At 42.6% G+C, this 8,902-nt stretch overlaps 1 pseudogene; it reads right to left on the bottom strand.

Annotated features, from left to right (window-relative positions):
* Positions 1 to 2,448: 2,448 nt before the first annotated feature.
* On the bottom strand, positions 2,449 to 7,007 carry LOC143716493 (C3a anaphylatoxin chemotactic receptor-like; annotated as a pseudogene).
* Positions 7,008 to 8,902: the final 1,895 nt, after the last annotated feature.

The raw sequence follows: 8,902 nt of genomic DNA, 5'->3' as shown, positions 1-8,902 counted from the left end.
AATCATGGGTAAGACTGCCGAACTGACTGCTGTCCAGAAGGCCATCATTGACACCCTCAAGCAAGAGGGTAAGACACAGAAAGAAATCTCTGAAAAAATAGGCTGTTCCCAGAGTGCTGTATCAAGGCACCTCAGTGGGAAGTCTGTGGGAAGGAAAAAGTGTGGCAAAAAACGCTGCACAACGAGAAGAGGTGACCGGACCCTGAGGAAGATTGTGGAGAAGGACCGATTCCAGACCTTGGGGGACCTGCGGAAGCAGTGGACTGAGTCTGGAGTAGAAACATCCAGAGCCACCGTGCACAGGCGTGTGCAGGAAATGGGCTACAGGTGCCGCATTCCCCAGGTCAAGCCACTTTTGAACCAGAAACAGCGGCAGAAGCGCCTGACCTGGGCTACAGAGAAACAGCACTGGACTGTTGCTCAGTGGTCCAAAGTGCTTTTTTCGGATGAAAGCAAATTTTGCATGTCATTTGGAAATTAAGGTGCCAGAGTCTGGAGGAAGACTGGGGAGAAGGAAATGCCAAAATGCCTGAAGTCCAGTGTCAAGTACCCACAGTCAGTGATGGTCTGGGGTGCCATGTCAGCTGCTGGTGTTGGTCCACTGTGTTTTATCAAGGGCAGGGTCAATGCAGCTAGCTATCAGGAGATTTTGGAGCACTTCATGCTTCCATCTGCTGAAAAGCTTTATGGAGATGAAGATTTCATTTTTCAGCACGACCTGGCACCTGCTCACAGTGCCAAAACCACTGGTAAATGGTTTACTGACCATTGTATTACTGTGCTCAATTGGCCTGCCAACTCTCCTGACCTGAACCCCATAGAGAATCTGTGGGATATTGTGAAGAGAAAGTTGAGAGACGCAAGACCCAACACTCTGGATGAGCTTAAGGCCGCTATCGAAGCATCCTGGGCCTCCATAACACCTCAGCAGTGCCACAGGCTGATTGCCTCCATGCCACGCCGCATTGAAACAGTCATTTCTGCAAAAGGATTCCCGACCAAGTATTGAGTGCATAACTGAACATAATTATTTGAAGGTTGACTTTTTTTGTATTAAAAACACTTCTTTTATTGGTCGGCTGAAATATGCAAATTCTTTGATATAGGAATTTTGGGTTTTCATGAGCTGTATGCCAAAATCATCAGTATTAAAACAATAAAAGACCTGAGATATTTCAGTTGGTGTGCAATGAATCTAAAATATATGAAAGTTTATTTTTTATCATTACATTATGGAAAATAATGTACTTTATCACAGTATGCTAATTTTTTGAGAAGGACCTGTATTTTGAATTTAGTTGGCGCGATGGCGGAGAATAAATATGTAAATAAACGGCAGAAATTGTCTAAAGTGTGGGATCATTACACACTTAATTCACTTAATACACTTATCTCGCTGAAACAAGGTAACATAGTCTAAGCCTATTGATGTTCGCTGATTTTAATCCCATACTGTATTTGTAGTGATGTCGTGATGCGGTTTGACTAGATATGATTTTTAACTTTGATGACATTTTTAAGTAGTAAATGTAACTATCACATTCAATTGCAAGAGAGTATAGCCTAAAAAAGAACCCCTTCACACACACACACACACACACACACACACACACACACAGACACACACACACACACACACACACGCCAGTCAGACCAATTGCAGAAATGCATCACATATGCTTAAACTTTTATGTAGCCACGCAACAATAATTTCAGCATGCATTCACTGTACACACCGGGACGTGATGGAGGAACAAATATTGTATTGCAGTCTTTGCGAGACCTTGTTTGTATTTCACGTCTGCCAAATACAGACAACAACAAAAAATTAAAGTCCCAAGCCTGTTGGTTTTTTATAAAGATTCAGAGTACTCATTTTTCAGTTAAAACGCACGGAACAAAAAGTGCGTCAGCTTTTACTGCGTGTTCAACAACAAGTCACGTTACAGCTCTTCTTCAGCGTTAAACTACCAGAATACACAAATATGCTTAGAGTGGTTATATTATAACATCTTAAAGGAAAATTCACATATGAGATAGCTTTATAACTTGCATACTATATAACTTATAGTATATAACGTATAACAGCTTTAACTGAAATAGACACAAGTTTAATATAACTATTCTGTTAATAAAACACACACAAAAAAAATATCCGATTTCTCGATTAATCGATCAAGTGCTAGATTAATCGATTACAAAAAGAATCGATAGCTGCAGCCCTAGATGCGTGTGACGTACTGTACAACACAGAAGCACTACGCTCTGCAAGCCGCATTTTGAAGGAGTCTTTGAATTGGGACAGCCTTCATCGTGCCGTGGTGACGCAATCGGCTATAGCTACTTTCCCCTTTAAACAAGTCTCGGTGCGTCTTTTAAAGACTGCGTTGGCCACGGACTTCGAAGGACGCAACCTTCAAAGGATGCACCCCCTGAATTGGGACACAGCTACTGTTTAAGCTTTTGCTTATATTCCTCAGACATGAACAAAGGATGGGGTTCAGACAGCTGTTCAACATAATCAAGTGTTCAGCTATTGCTGCAGTTATTAAAAATACCATTGCAACACTTTCAAGCCACTTATTTTCAGCTGCAAACGATATATAAGTAAAAGACATACGACAGAAAGGCCTGAGCTGTTTTTTTTTTCCTATTAAGTCGTTTGAATCGTACTGAAATAGCTTTATAGGCAGATGCAATAACTAGTAAGGGGATGAGAAAGCCCAACATAAATGCAAATATGACTATAGAAACCTAATTTTTATGTTCGTTAATATCAACGTTTATTATGGAGTAAGGAAGACTGCAGCCAATTAATAAAACCCACACAAGTGTACAGATAATCCTGGCTTTGACTAAAGTAAATTTATTTTGAGCCCACATGATCATCCATGTGCACAGGCATTGGTCCAGACTAATAGTGTCCTTGAAAGTTTAGGGTGATGCTTAGGATTGTGGAAAAGATTAAGTCTGCAATCGCCAAGTGGAGAAACCACCCTAGTGAAAGATAATATACTTAAATGTATTTTAAATACTTTTATTGGTAACACTTTAGAATACGGTGGTTCCTTCGTTAATGAATAACTACACAAGAACCAATGAGTAACACAATATGAACAATCTAGTAACTATTATTAACTAACAAGAAACTCTGATTAACGAACTAGTAAGTAATAGCGCACAGATTAAAGTGGTGGTTCACTATTAACTAATCAATAACTACAATTTTTTATGCTTCCCAGAGAACTACTGAAAAAGTTTATTAACAATCTAGTAACTACTATTAACTAAAAAGAAACTCTGATTAACGAATTAGGAAGTAATAGTGCACAGATGAAAGTGGTACTTCAATAACTACTATATTCTTTTGTGCTTCCCGGGGAACTACTGAAAATTTTCATAATTCATACAAAACTAATCAATAACCAATGCAGGATAAATGACTAGCACTACATTAACATTTGAACTGCTACCGTAAACGAATACACAAGGTTGTTTAAATTATCAATATGTAAGCTGTTAATAATTGGCCTATTCTGTCTTATCAACTGAATAATTTTAAAGAAATGGATTTTTAAATGCAGTTGTAGGGACTCGGGACCTTACTTGTCCTGTAGCCAGTTTTCTGGCATTCCTTTGGACTGGCATTGAATCACTATTGAATCACATTGAACACAGTCACAGTGACGACTGGAACATATTGAGTCATCAGCCATCCAAGTACCATATAGATTGAATTTATTATTTAACTTACCTCAAAAAAAATATTTGTTTTTATGTATGTCTCCTAGCATATATATATATATGTGTGTGTGTGTGTGTGTGTGTGTGTGTGTGTGTGTGTGTGTGTGTGTGTGTGTGTGTGTGTGTGTGTGTGTGTGTGTGTCTTGTGAGTGAGAAGATTCTACACTTTATTGGCTTTTCATTAGTAACTACTGTAAGAATCATGGGAACAAACTAATAATGACTCAAGTGTTACTACATAGTTCTATGGGAATTACTAATTATTTGGATCCGTATTCTAAAGTGAAGATCATGGTAACTAACTAGTAATGACTCAAGTGTTACTATACTTCTAAAGAAATTTTCTAAAAGTATACTAAAGTTCATCAAAAATCTCAAACGCTTGAAATTACTTTTGTGTTTGGTTGCACAAATCATGACTAGATCATGTAGTAACACTTGAGTCATTACTAGTTAGTTCCCATGATCTTCACTTTAGAATACGGATCCAAATAATTAGTAATTCCCATAAAAGAATGAAGTATGACTTTCATCTGTGCACTATTACTTCCTAATTTGTTAATCAGAGTTTATTTTTAGTTAATAGTAGTTACTAGATTGTTAATAAACTTTTTCAGTAGTTCTCTGGGAAGCATTAAAAAATAGTAGTTATTGATTAGTTAATAGTGAACTACCACTTTCATCTGTGCGCTATTACTTACTAGTTCGTTAATCAGAGTTTCTTGTTAGTTAATAATAGTTACTAGATTGTTAATATTGTGTTACTCATTGGTTCTTGTGTAGTTATTCATTAACGAAGGAACCGTATTCTAAAGTGTTACCCATTTATTTTTTGCCCATTATACTACAAATACATTTACATATATTACAATATTTGATTGTGCTAAAATGTAACTATTGAAAGTATACTTTAGAGGGCTGTTACTGTTTTGGATGCATCATCTTAACATTGTGGTGTTTCATGTCCAACATAATATTTCCATGCAGTTTTTAACACACCAAAATGCTATTTTCTTGAGATTTTGGGGATTAAAAACTAAAATAAAACATAAGGAAAATAATCTAAAGCATCAACAAAATGAAACAATTTATTTTATTTTAACTGAAAAACATATTTAACATAAACGACAGTACTTCACATAATTTCTGCTGTCTGATTTAATATCTAAATAAATGTTTTTTTGTCTTGTCATGTATGAGGAGTCTGTTCATACTACTGAATAAGAAACTACTTTGGTTACTAACGTAACCTCAGTTCCCTGATAGGAGGGAACGAAGTACTGCGTAAGCTAGCTTACGGGAAAACCCCTTTTCTTGAGAATACTTAAGCCAAAACTTAAAACGCAGTGTAGCTGCACAGCAGACACAGATGAGAGCGAGTGCGTCATTTGCTGTGCTGCGGCAACTGCTCGAACCTATGGCGAGGCAGTTCAGACGCTCGAACCAATCAGGGCATTTCGCGCCCTGACACATCAGAACCCGCCAAAATGGGCGTGGTCCGCGTCCATAAAAGGACCAGGAATCGCCTAGGGAGCCCAGGTTTAATCGACTGAAGCGATACCCAAACACAGCACAGTAGCACGGCGGGTTACGCAATACTTCGTTCCCTCCTCTCAGTTCCCTGTAACCAACGTTAACTGTAACGTTAGTAACCAAAGTAGTTCCCTTTCGAGAGGTCTCTCGTATTGTGGAAGCTAGCTTACGCTATGGGAACCCACTTCAAAACGCTGTGCGTACTTAACTTCGCTCCATACAGGAAGATCCCTGAGGCCCATAGATGAGTAAAGTTATGAATCCCAATTGAAACCGGTCATTTGACGAGCCTCGTATAGGAAAGCAAGGAAATGGGCCTAACAGGGCGAAATCCTTATAATGTATTATATAAATATATATAAGGATGTAGTCCGAGTTTAGCCAGAACCAGATATGTATCGGGCCCTATGGCCTAGGGGGGTTTGTGCTTGGACTTACACTGAAAGACCTCTTGCTTGCAAAGCGGGAACTTCCAGATTATAGAATCTGAAAAATGTGGACGGCGAGGCCCAACCGGCCGCCGCACAACTATCTTCAATGGGTGTTCCACTTGACCAAGCCCATGCCTCTTGTTGAATGAGCTCTTACCCCTAAGGGGCAATGCAGGCCCTTAGACTCATAAGCCAGCGCGATAGCGTCTACTTTCCAACGCGATTATCTCTGGTTTGTCACACCGAGCCCCTTGGTGCGGCCGCCAAAGCATAAAGAGCTGTTCTGACAGTCTAAATGAGATTGAACGCTCAACATAAACTCTGATAGCCCTGACGGGACAGAGTAAACTCGCGTTTCCTGCGTCTTCTGGTGAGAAAAGAGCTGCTAGTGAAAAAACCTGCGCTCTGAACAGAGTCGAGAGCACTTTTGGAACATAACCGTGCCTTGGCTTAAGGACGACTCTGGAGTCGTTAGGCCCAAACTCAAGGCAGGAAGCGCTTCTTGACAGCGCTTGTAAATCACTCACTCTTGACTTTTTTAGCGAGAGATGCTTCAGGTCCGCAGACCGCAGCGGCTCGAATGGGGCCACTTTCAGTGCTTCCAGGACTGTGGAGATGTCCCAGATAGGCACAGAACGAGGTCGAGGAGGGTTCAGCATCCTTGCCCCTTTAAGGAAGCGTACGACAAGGCAGTTTCAACTAACGATTGGCCGGACACAAGAGCGTGAGAAGCTGTGAGAAGCATGACCATACATGAATGGCCCACAAGTCGGGACGGGGATGGCAAATTAATTGGTTTGCCTGCGTGAGGAGGTCTCTCCTCAGCGGAACCGGCCATGGGGCTGTTTCCAGCAGCTGTGCCAGCCCGGAGAATCATAATTGGGTCTTCCAGAGAGTTGCTATTAGTAGCACTGCACACTTGCTCTTCTTGATATGTTCGATGACCTGTGGTAACATCGTGACCGGAGGGAATGCATACAGCCAGTGGCTCGGCCAATCGTGGGCAAGCGCGTCCCTGCTCTTTGAGAAAAATATTTGGCAATGAGCGTTGTCTTCTGAGGCAAAGTGGCCGAAGATGCTCCATATTTGCTGATCTGTCTGTGGGTGAAGAGACCATTCCCCTGGGGGAACATTGTGTCTGGATAACATATCCGCACCCTGTTTGAGAATGCCTGGCACATGCACCGCCTTTAGGGAGTGCAGGTTGTGCTGAGCCCATAAGATGAGGTTTTTGGCCATGGTGTGCAGGTTGCTTGACCAGAGACCACCCTGGCGTTTTATATAGGACACCACTGCCATGTTGTCCATCCAGACCAGGAGGTGTTGGCCTTTTAAGTAGGGGAGAACAGCTTACAGCGTTAGATCGACTGCTCTCATCTCTAGACCGTTTATATGTAGACGCTTCTCCAGGCCTGACCATTGGCCAGAGATGGGCCTGCCCTCGTAAAGGGCCCCTCAACCTAGATTGAAGGCATATGTCAAGATCACCTTTCTCCTTTTAACCACACCTACACTCACTCCTGACTGATACCAGTCGTCTGCTTTTCAGGGAGCCAGGGCTCCGATACAGCCATGGTTCGCTCTTTGTAAGTGGCCAGACCGCCATGCGTGAGTTGGTACACAGGGTTTTAGCCAGCGCTGGAGAGGATGCATGTGCAGTAGTCCGAGCTGGAGTACTGATGATGCTGAGGCCATAAGACCCAACATCCTCTGAAATCTCTTGAAAGACGCGCACACGTATGCTCAGGAAGATGCCGCTAGGCGCTAAATAATGAGCGCGCACTCTGATGTGAGGCACGCTTTCATTTGTATAGAGTCTATCACTGTACCCAGGAAAGAGATACTTTGCCTGGGAGACAGTGTGCTCTTTGAAATGTTGATCCTAAGTCCCAGGCTTTCTATATGGCTGAGGAGCCAGGATCTGTGTGTTATCAATTGTTCCTCTGATTGGGCTATAATCAGCCGATCATCGAGGTAATTCAACGCTCGCACTCCCCGCTGTCTCATGGCGATAAGTGCTGTGTCCATGCACTTCGTAAAAGCACGAGGTGCCAATAATAGGCCGAACGGTAGTACTGTGTACTGGTAAGCCTGCCCCTCAAGGCGAATCTGAGAAATGGCCTGTGAGATAAACCAATCCACCGGGTGAATCTGCGCCAGGATTTGTTTGGTTGTCAGCATTCTGAACGGTCGCGTCATAAGCGCCTTGTTCAGGTGTATGAGATCTAGGGACTGTTTCCACAGCTTGTTTCAACACTTCGGTGCGAAAGACGTGAGCCACGCCTCTTCTCACTGTCGTCTCGACCACGGCTGAAAAGCGCGGGGGTCTGCAAGCAAACTGTAGTGAGTAGCCTCGTTTTATTATGTTCAACACCCATTCTGAGATACTGGGGATGGCATGCCAGGCCTCGGCCCGTATAGCTAGGGGTTGAATGAAAAACTGGGGACGGGCCGCTGTGTAATAGGGACCCGGCCGCCCAGCCGCCCAGCTGTTTAATGTTCACGCTGCTATAAGCGGCTCTCATATTCAGGGGCACGTGCATTACAGCAGACGCACCCTTTATCACTGAATGAGCAGTTTTCGCATGTGGGGGTCAGTGATGTGTGGGTTGATCCAAAATGAGCGGGTGCCTGTGGCCATCCGCGGTTACGAGTCATCCAAATATTATTTTTAATGATATTTGGGTTGCGGTCGGTAGGAACCGTTTGAAATAAAGATGCCAATTAAACCTCTGTAATTTATGTAGTACTATACAATTTTCTATGAAATACATAGGCCTACACTTTATTGGCTGAATAACTGGCGCGAAGATGACGCACGAGCGTCATCACACAAAAATTCCTCTTCAAGTGAAGAGTAAATTTGTGGATTATTGCGTGGACTTTTGTTGCACAGACCTGTGCCCCTTTGATATCGTTTCAGGGGAAGGTTTTAAGAAAGTGGCCCAGGGTCTCATCAGCATTATAGCTCAGTCGACGCAAATGGAGTGCTTCCTCATAGGCAGACAGTCTGTGATCGAGCTAAAAAACAGGCCATGGTTGAGAAAGAAGCCTTATCCGAGGTTCTGTCAGCGGTGCATGACAATGGAGGGGTTGGAATAACGACTGATATGTGGACCGATGATTTTAACAGAAGGTCCTACACTGGCTTGACGTGCCATTATATCACAGAGGATTGGAAGCTGGCAAGCTGT

Source organism: Siphateles boraxobius, unplaced genomic scaffold (assembly GCF_051911475.1).
Source record: "Siphateles boraxobius isolate OS27281-9 unplaced genomic scaffold, OSU_SipBor_1 6, whole genome shotgun sequence".
NCBI classification, from domain to species: Eukaryota; Metazoa; Chordata; class Actinopteri; order Cypriniformes; family Leuciscidae; genus Siphateles; species Siphateles boraxobius.
The sequence above is the reverse complement of the archived record's forward strand: the minus strand, read 5'-3'. Positions and strand labels throughout refer to the sequence as shown.